This window comes from Microcebus murinus, chromosome 12 (genome assembly GCF_040939455.1).
Source record: "Microcebus murinus isolate Inina chromosome 12, M.murinus_Inina_mat1.0, whole genome shotgun sequence".
Lineage (NCBI taxonomy): Eukaryota > Metazoa > Chordata > Mammalia > Primates > Cheirogaleidae > Microcebus > Microcebus murinus.
In genome coordinates, this window is record NC_134115.1 from 83,434,508 (window position 1) to 83,444,733 (window position 10,226).

Consider the following 10,226-nt stretch of genomic DNA (forward strand, 5'->3'; position numbering starts at 1 on the left):
GCCAGCACAGCGCTGGGCACAGAGCTCCTCTCCACACGTCTTTAGTAAGTGAGCCCATTCATGATGAATCTGTAGGTGTGTGTTTTCAAAGTATGACACCCCCTCTCTCTCCTGCGACCGTCAGCTCCATGACTCAGCCTCTCTCTTCATCTGTACATTAGCCTAGCACAGTGCCTGGCATGTGGTGGCTCGGTAATAAATATGTCCTAAGTCCTGGGGGGAGTAAATGTCAGCCTGGCGTTCACTGTGGATGAGTCTAGTCTTCAGAGCTTTGGTGCTAGACCCTCCCCTGCCACTTACTGCCAGAGGATCCTGGGCAAAGTGCTCAGCCTCACTGAGCTTCCAGGATTTGTGATCCGTCATGCGGGGGTAGTGACACCCCCACTGCAGGGAGCTTTGCTGACTGGTCCGAGTCGCCCAGCCGTGGCGGTTGCTAGAGCGCCGGCCCCTGGGAGTGCTGTGTTCGTGGGAGCTGTTGCTATTTATTCAGGTCAGTCTTTCAACCCAGGCACCTCCACGCGTCTCCGCTGCAGGAAGACGCAGGGGCAGGGGCAGGGGCAGGGGGCCCCACTCTGGGCCTGGGCGGGGTGTGCTTGGGGCGGTTCCGGGCAGAGGGGGTGGCCCCTGGGGACTGGGGAGGGCGCGGAAGCCGGAGCCGAGGTCGGATCCGGCGGGGCGGGGAGCGGCGACATCCTGCGGGGGCGCTCGCCGCCCGGACCTGGGCAGGCTCCCGGGGGAGCCGCCCGGACACCGCGCGTTGGAGGGGGCCGCGGGGGACGGTGGCTGTGGGGCGGGGGGCGCCCCCTGGCGGTGCACCGCGGCATCGCCCGGGCCTCCCGCCCCTCCCTGCTCGCCCTCTGGGTCTGTGCGGATGAAATCTCCGCGGGGCGGGGGCTCTCGGCTTCAAAATTGGGAGCGATGACTTTGAGTCTCTAAATCGTGTGCCCGGTACCGCATTAGGCAGCGTTGGGCGGCTAGTGGTGACAGGATGGGAGCTCAAGGCACAGGGCCTGGTGCACAGTGGGACCCCCAAACGCCCTCCCTTCCTTTAGGCTCATTCCTCAGGCCCCTGGGCAGCCGTGTCGGGCGCCCCAAGCCTGGGAGCAGCGAGGATCGCGCAGTTCCAGGCGCCCACGCCGGGCGCCCGCCCGAGGGCCTCACTCTGCCCGACAGCCGCCTGGGGGTGGAGGCTGCTGGGGAGGGTGCGAGTGGGCGGGGAGGCCTGCGGGTGCCTTCTGGCGTCGCGAATCTGTGAGTGTGGTCGTGCTGGTGTGAGTGTCAGTGTGGGAGTGTCTGTGTGTTGCGATGTGTGTTTGTTCAGGGGTGTGTGTGACTGTGTTCAGAGGTTTGCGTAGGTCTGTGTGTCCACATGAGGATGAGTATTCAGGTGTGCACAGGTGTTCAAGGTGGCATCTGCTCGTGTGAGGCAGGTTGGGGGTGTGTGTTGGGACTTCAGGGTGATCTGGGCCTGACGGAGAAGTGAAAGCCCTAATCACATTTCCACCCAACAGAGGGGTGGCCGGGCCCCTGTCCTGTTCCCTTCCTGACCCCCCTCAGGGTCAATATTTTCCTTTCTTCTCCCTCTCTGATGCCTGCCCATACCCAAGACCAACACTCTACGCCTTATTTTAGAGACAAAAAAGCCAGGCCTGAATCCACGGGGACTGGCCCAAGGACACTGGGCCAGAAAGCAGCGGAGCCAGGGCCCTGGCTGGACTCCGACTGCAGCCTGAATTCTTTCCTCTCCCAGGAGGGCAGTGCACACCCTTGGCCCGGCCGGGCGGGGGCAGGGACGGGTGTTTGGGCTGGGCTGCGTGGGGAGCAGGACACAAAAGGCCCAGTGTCTGCCCCGCCTCCGCTCCCGGCCCTGCCCTGCTCCCTAGCCGGTGGGTGTCCAGTGCCAGACTGGGCAAAGAGCGGCATGTGACACTCACGCTCACCTGGTGCCAAGCCCCAGTGCTGGACCCACGTGCCCCCACCCCCCCATGGGCTGACTTTTGTTGGGTGTGATGAGGAAACAAAGCTCTGCCCGCATTTTGGGATCCTGGCGCCAGTTCTCAGCTGGCAGCCACCTGGGCCCAAAGCGCTGCAGCTTGCCCTGCTCTGAGAAGGGATTGATGAGTAATTAAGATCATGATGATATCCACGCAACATATTAATAGAGTCATAATAATCGCCACCGTTTGCTGCGGCCTGACTGTGTGCGATTGCTAGGCTCCTTAGCCAGGTTCCTGGTGAGGACCTTGGGCTGCAGCACCAGCCAGACTGCCCGGATTATTTCCCAGAGATGCTTCCCAGCTGTGTGACCTTGGGCACGTTGCTTAAACTCTCTCTGCCTCAATTTCCCTACTGTAAAATGATAGTAATATTTATTTATTTATTTATTATTTTTGAGACAAGAGTCTCGCTTTGTTGCCCAGGCTAGAGTGAGTGCCGTGGCGTCAGCCTCGCTCACAGCAACCTCAAACTCCTGGGCTCAAGTGATCCTCTTGCCTCAGCCTCCCGAGTAGCTGGGACTACAGGCATGCGCCACCATGCCTGGCTAATTTTTTCTATATATATTAGTTGGTCAATTAATTTCTTTCTATTTATAGTAGAGACGGGGTCTCACTCTTGCTCAGGCTGGTTTCGAACTCCTGACCTCGAGCAATCCGCCAGCCTCGGCCTCCCAAAGTGCTACGATTACAGGCGTGAGCCACTGCGCCAGGCCGATAATAATATTTAAAATCACTTAAAAACCCTTCCTGACATTGAATAAGTGTGTAGCAAATATTAGCTCTTATTTTTGTGATCTCCTTGGTCTTCATGGTGACCTAGGTGGCAGGTATTGTTATCCCCACTTTACAGTTGAGGAAACTGAGGCAGAACCATTTGCTGTAGGTCACAAAGCAAAGAGGCCCAGGCTGGGTTCTGACCCCAGACCAAATCCTGTCCCAGGCTGTGTCTCCCTGACTGACACTGATAGGATATTTCATAGCTGATGGGATTAACCCTCTGACAGTCCAGAAAGTGCTTCCAGTTGCCCTGACTTGTTTGAATCTCACCAGAGCCTTAGGATGGGTGTTTAATATTAGCATCTCCCTTGGATACATGGGGAAATTGAAGCCCAGAAAGAGACAATGCCTTCCTTCAGGTTGCATAGCAAGTAAGTGGCAGAGTCACCACTAGATTTTAGGTCTCTCCACTATTAAATAGCAGTATTTTATGTACTTATGGTTTGGGGATATACCGACCGTGTGTCAGGCTGCTTGCTAACCCTGGGCCCACACCATCTCCTGTAATTCTTCTAACATTCTCATAGTGATTCCAGATTCCGCTGGGTTTCTCCATTGACCCTTCTCTGTGTACACATGTATCCTCTGGCTTGGACCTCCCAGAGGACAGGACTAGTTGTGATTTACCTCCGGGCACTGGGACCAGCACACAGTGTGTGCACAGTGTGTGGGAAGGCACAGTGGGTGCACGGTTTGGTGGGGAGCACACGGTTCCACGGGTAAGGGGGTTACCTAGAGAAGTGGGTTGGTGGGGACGGGTGAGGGAATGTAACTGGGGCAACTGACCCAGGATGGGAGTGTCGGTGAGGCCACCCTGATAGGCACGAGTCTGGGCTGCGGTGGGAATGATAGATTTACATCTACAGTGACATGTTCCTGTGTGATATTTTGTGTGAGACATTACGTTAGGTATTCTTTAAGGGCTTTATATTTATCCATTTTAATCCTCAAAATGCCTCACTTGAGTCTCAAAACTTGAGGTTGGCACAAGTACCAGACCCCTTTCCCAGATAAAGAGATTCGGGTGTAAGGCGATGAGGTTATGCAGCTGGCAGGACTGGGATTTGAACCTGGGCCATCAGCCTCCCTCCAGGCCAAGACGGGTATGGGCTAGGGCATAAGATGCACCCTCAGTTGTCTCATTTCATTCTTCCAGCAACTCTGCGAAGGTCTGCCTTAGCTCCCCCTCCGTTTTAAAATCAGGAGAGCAAGCACCCGGTATAGATGAGTCCGCCCCTCCCCCACCCGCCCCAATTTCCTTTTAGCACATGCCCCATCCGTGGATCTTTCCTGTTCCCACACCTCCATCCCCCGCCGCCCCTGAGCAGGGCCGGGCACGCAGCGGGCTCCCCTGCAGTGGCGCTGATGGATGCCTGGATGGGCCCTCCCGGGCTCTGGGCCGGGGTGGGGGTGGGGCCAGGGGCCCCGGGCTGATGCTGGGGCCGGCAGGAGAAGGGTTAAGGGCAAGCATTCACTAGCTGCCTCCTGCGTGCAGGGCCCGCCTGCAGGGTGGCCTGGGCTTGGGGGTGGGGGACCTCTGGGTGGCGCATGGGACCCCCAGAGTTCAGCCCGAGCCCCCCAGGGAGCTGTCAGGACGGAGCCTCTCGGGGTGAGCCAGCGTCTGGGGCCCGCGGCTGGCTCCCTCGGAGCAGGCCAGGAAACGCCTGTTGGTGCATTTGTTTTTCCATCAACAGCTGGCTTACGTAAACTGCTCGCCGGCTCCGACGGCTGCCAGCGCGGGGGAGGCGGCCTTATCTGATGGGGGCTCCGCCAGGGCCGGGGTTCCCTGCGTGTCCCGGCACAGGCCCCGCGGAGACAGCCCGCGAGGTGGGTGGGGGGCGGGGCTTGGCACCTCGGGGCTCCGCTCCCCACCCCAGTCCCCCCTCGGGAGGGCCGGGTGCTTTCCCTCCAGGTGTAACCAGGGGCAGGACCCCCGACGTCTGACCCCTGCACGCGCCCACCGGGAAAAGGGCGCTCTTTACCTGCGCCCACGGAGTGGGGGAAGGGGACTGCAGTGAGATGCTGGGGTGGCCAGGCACCGGGGTCACCTGGCCCTGACCTCAGATTCGTGCTCGTCCAGTGGCGCTCAGAGTATGCTTGGAAAAAGGGTTGTTTCACCGGCCTCACCTGGGGGTGGAGGAGCGGGAGCGGACCAGGAATGAGGAAAAAACCAAAACGAAAACATGAAACTTTTCATTTCGAAAAATTTTCAAAATTCCGAAAAAGGTGCAATAGCACAAGGAACTCCCACATATACTTCTGACACTTTTGCATGCTCTTTTGCTTTCTCTCCACACACACACCCTTAAGATGGACAATATTTATTCCCATTTTACAGATGGGCAAACTAAGGTTTAGAGAGCTGAAATAACTTGTCCAAGAAAGTGGTGGAGCTGACATTTAAACTCGGGTCTCAGATGAAAACTTTTGTTTTTTTGCTTTCTTTGTGATTTTTGGGGGGGGTTAAATATATTTCCCTCTCTCCTCTCTTTTTGAATGGTCACCACATGTACACAGTATATGTAGATGGAAAGTATGCAGTTTCCCTACCCCAGCATCCTAGTTCCTTACTTAAAGGCAAGTCCTTGTTACCCATTTCTTACATATCTTTCCAGAGTCATTCTATGCCTGTGAAAACGTGTCCATAAAATATTTATTATACAAATGTTACTGTCCTGGACCCACCGTTCTGCACTTTGTTTTCCCTCCCCCACTCCTAAATTACATATCACAGAGAATTCTCCATATAATATCAATATTTTTTTTAAATTTTTTCTTTTTTTAAAAAAAATTTATTTTTTTACTTTTTTATATTAAAAAATTTTTTTAATTTTCTACATTTTTTCCTTTTCTTAACCTACCATTACGAACATGTGGAGAATATAATATCAATATAAAATGGCTCCATGCTTTTAAGCCAGTGCACAGCGTTCCACTGAATAGATTGTTCCATAATTGATTTACTAGTCTCCAATGGATGGGAAGTTAGGCTGTTTACAATCTATTGTTATTATAAGCAAAGCTGCAATGAATATCCATATTCATACATTAATTTGCACATGTGCTAGCATATTTGTATAGAAAATTCCTAGAAATGGAGATTCTGGGTTAAAGAGTATGTGGATTTTTAATTTACTTAGATATTGCCAAATGGCTCTTCAGGGAGGTTGTACCAATTTACCCTCCCACTTGCAATGAATGAGAATTCCTGTTTCTCACACCCTTGCCAACACAGCATGTTATCAAACTTTCTGATCTTTGTCAATCTGTTCGATATAAAATGATATCTCATAGCTGTAATCTCATTTCTCCTACTACAAGAGAGGTTGACCATGTTTTCATATGACTAAGAATCATTTACATTTCCTTTCCTGGGAACTGTTTGTTTATATCCTTTGCCTATCTTTTAATTAGGTTGTTTCTTTTTCTTCCTGATATGTAGGCGCTCTTAAAATAATAAGGATATCAGCCCTTTGTTGGTAACATATGATATGTCTATAATATATGTATCTTTTGACTTTGTTTACATATTTTTCATGCAGAATTTAAAATAATTTTATGTGGCCAAATTTATCAATCTTTTTGTTGACAGAGTCAGTTTTTTTAAAATTCATACTTTAAAAGGCCTTCTTTACTGCAAGAATATTTTTGAAAGTACTCCCAGGCTTTCATCATTCCAGAATTTATTTTGGTGTAAGATGTGAGGTAGCCATTCAGCTGTTTCTCTCTGGGTGGTCACCTTGTTGTCCCTATACTATTTATTGAGTAATCCATCTTTTTGTTAGTGATCAGCAATGTCACTTTTGTCATATAATAAATTCCTGTAGGCATTTGGGAACTCTGTTAGTTTCCTAGGACTGTCCTAACAAATCGTCACAAGTTGGGTGGCTTAAAACAACAGAAATTTATTAAAGTTCTGGAGATTGGAAGTCTGAAATCAAGGTGTCAGCAGGGACAGACTCCCCTTGGTGACTCTGGTGGGACAAACCGTTCCACTCATCTCTGGTAGCTGCTGGTGGTTGCTGGCAGTCCTTGGCATTTGTGGCAGCTAATCTCCAAACTCTGCCTCTGTCTTCACGCGGCCTTCTCCTCTCTGTTTATGTCTGTGTCCAAGTTTCACCTGTTTTATAAGGACACCACCATTGGATTAGGGCCTAATCCAGCATGACCTCATCTTAATTTCGTTTCCTCTGCAAAGATTCCATTTCGAAGTAAGGTCACACTCACAGTACTGGGGGTTAGGACACAACTCTGCCTACTACAAGGAGGCTTCCAAATTTTCTGTTCTATTGATCCATCTGTCTAAAATGCACCAGTTTTCAAAATATTATAGATTTGTCCTGTGTTGTAATATCTGTTAAGCCTAGTCTGTACTCATTATTCTTTTTAATTTAGAATTTTCAGAATATCCTTGTTTATATTGACATATGGACTTAAGAGCCAGCTTATCAATTCGCTTGTTTTTAAAAATCATATTGGTATTTTTATCTGAATTCATACAGACGCGTATACACAAACTAGGAAAGCACTGGCGTATTTGTGATGTCGAGTCATCCTACCCAAAACCATCTTACAAGCTCAGGTCTTCTTTTGTGCCCCTGAGCAGTTTATTAAAGTTCACTCCCAGTAAATCATGTACATTTTATTTTTGTTAAATTGATTTCTCAATATTTTATTTATTTATTTATTTTTGGCTGCTTTTGAAAACAGGAACTTCTCTTTCAATTATCTCTTCTAACTGGTTCTTTATATTGATGCAGACTATTAATTTCAATGTATTCATTTTGCACCCAGCCACCCTACTGAGTTCTTGTGTTATTTATGATGGTTTTTCAGTTGATTCTGTAAATAATAATTTTACTCTTCCTTTCTAATTTTTATACTTCTCCTTTTTTTTTTTTTTTTTCTTTTTTGGTTTAGAGAGAGTCTCACTATGCCGCCCTAGGTAGAGTATAGTGATTTCATCGTAGCTCACTGCAACCTCAAACTCCTGGGTTCAAGTGATCCTCCTGCCTCAGCCTCCTGAGTAGCTGGGAGTACAGGTGTGTGCCACCATGCCTGGCTAAGTTTTCTATTTTTTGTAGAGATGGGGTCTCACTCTTGCTAAGGCTGGTCTTGAACTCCTAAGCTCAAGCAATCCTCCTGCCTCTGGCTTCCAGAGTGCTAGGATTACAGGCATGAGCCACCATGCCCGAACTATACTTATCATTTCTTTTTGTTATCTAATTGTGTAGGCTGGTACTTCCAGAATAATGTTAAATAATAATGTTAAAAGCAGACACACACTTTTATTCTTTATCATAACTGGCATGCCTTTAGTATTTCCCTTTAAGCATGCATGATGCTAGCGTTTAGATTGAAATAAATATATTCCATTGTGTTTAAACATTTTCCAATTTTTTTTTTTTTTTTTTTTGAGACAGAGCCTCACTCTGTTGCCTGGGCTAGAAGAGTGCCGTGGCGTCAGCCTAGCTCACGGCAACCTCAAACTCCTGGGCTCAGGCGATCCTCCTGCCTCAGCCTCCCAAATAGCTGGGACTACAGGCATGCGCCACCATGCCCGGCTAATTTTTTCCATATATTTTTAGTTGGCCAATTAGTTTATTTCTATTTTTTAGTAGAGACGGGGGTCTCGCTCTTGCTCAGGCTGGTTTCGAACTCCTGACCTTGAGCGATCCACCTGCCTCGGCCTCCCAGAGTGCTAGGATTACAGGCGTGAACCACCACGCCCGGCTCCAATTTTATTAAGGAAAAAAAAAAAAAAAAAAAAAAAGCTCTTTCTGAACCGTCTCCTGTGGCTTCTCCATGCACAGCCCAGGCTCTGCAGTGCTGAATTTCTCTCTCCTCCCTGAGTGGACATGCTGTTTCATGCTCTCTAGCCGTCGCCTACGCCAGCCCCTCTTTATGGAATTCTCTTCCCCCAACTTCTCTCAGGCACAGCCCAGAAAAACATCATCTCCTCGGGGAACTGTCCCGGGCAGTTCTTCCCTCCACCTTGTCTCCTCACAGCCCTTTTCAGGCTCAACTATAATGGCTTGTGTCCCCCTCTGCTCTCTGTGCCACCTGCGAGCATCTTGTGTGTGCAGCGTGGCATGTCTGGGTTATTTCTGTGTGCCTAGACTAGGGCCCCAATAGTGTAAATACATGATAAATATGAACAAAAGGTAGTATTTGCCAAGTACTTACTAGGTGCCAGGCCCTGTGCCAAGTACTTTCCATTCATTATCTCATTTAATACTTACAACCACCCTCTAAGGTAGAGGCTTATTATCTCTGCCTTGAGATATGCAAATAGAATCTCAGAGAGGTTAAGTAACATGTACAAAGTCACACAGCCAGGAAAGGAACCCAGGCTGGTCTGGCTCCAGGCCTCAGGCTTTAAGTCTCCAGGCCATTCTGAATGGCTATAAATACAGTGACTGTACGAATGAACAAATGCTACACAATGAGGCTGGGGGTGGTGGTGCTGGGCTTGGACATGGTACCTGCTAAGAAGAGCCCTGAGATGATTCCTCATAAGTGACCCAGAGGGTGGAGCTAAGAGTGGGGGCCGGGGTGGGACAGTGTGACTGGCTGTTCTGGTTTGCTCGAGATTGAGGGGTTTCCTGGAATACTGGATTTTCAGTGTTAAAGTTGGGAAAGCCCTGGCCAAACTGGGATGAGTTGGTCACCCCAGTAGTGGAGCCATAAGCCACAGATTTCCTCTCTGTGTGAGCAAGGATTCTCATAGTCAGGACCAACTAGGGAGGGAGAGGCAGCCCTAGTAGATAGTGAGCGCCCCGTCATGGGAGGTATACAAACCAGGAGGTGGGGACACTTCCACTCTCTATTTCTCTCCCTCCCTTTTTGGGATTCTTGGGTGATCTTAATTTGGGGTGTGGGATCCCTGCTTTGTTCGAGGCTGTGGGGTCCCTGGAGAGGACAGAGACAGGCTGAAGGCCCAGTTGCTAACCACTGGTGGCTGAATGCACCTCTCAATGGCTTTGGGAGGTGAGCCCAGAGCTTCTGGGGCCACAGTTCTAGCTTCCAGAGTGTGTGTCTTGGAAGGTCAGGCACACACATTTGGGGGTGAAGGGGGGCTGCACCTGGGCCCTCTCAGGTCCCCTTCCCCCGAAGGAGGGTAAGGTCTGCCAAGATGCTATCCCCAAAGGCAGGTCTGATAGGCACTCCTGTAGAGTCTGATTGGGGGCCTCACTCTCCTCACCTGTGCAATGGGTTGGGGTATAGAGGACTCAGTGGCCTCTGAGTGGCTGGTGTCTTTGGGCCTCTGCCCGGGAGCCTCCTCTTTCAGCCCTTTTCCTCTGGCCCGCAGTGCTGTGTGCGGCCATACTAACTCACTCTGGCAGGCTTTGAGGAGTGGGGGAGATCCCTGAGCCCCATAGCTTCTGCTCGGGAGAACTCTGTGATCAGGGTCCCAGAGGTCTCCTCCCACACCCGTCCTGGCCCCAGCTG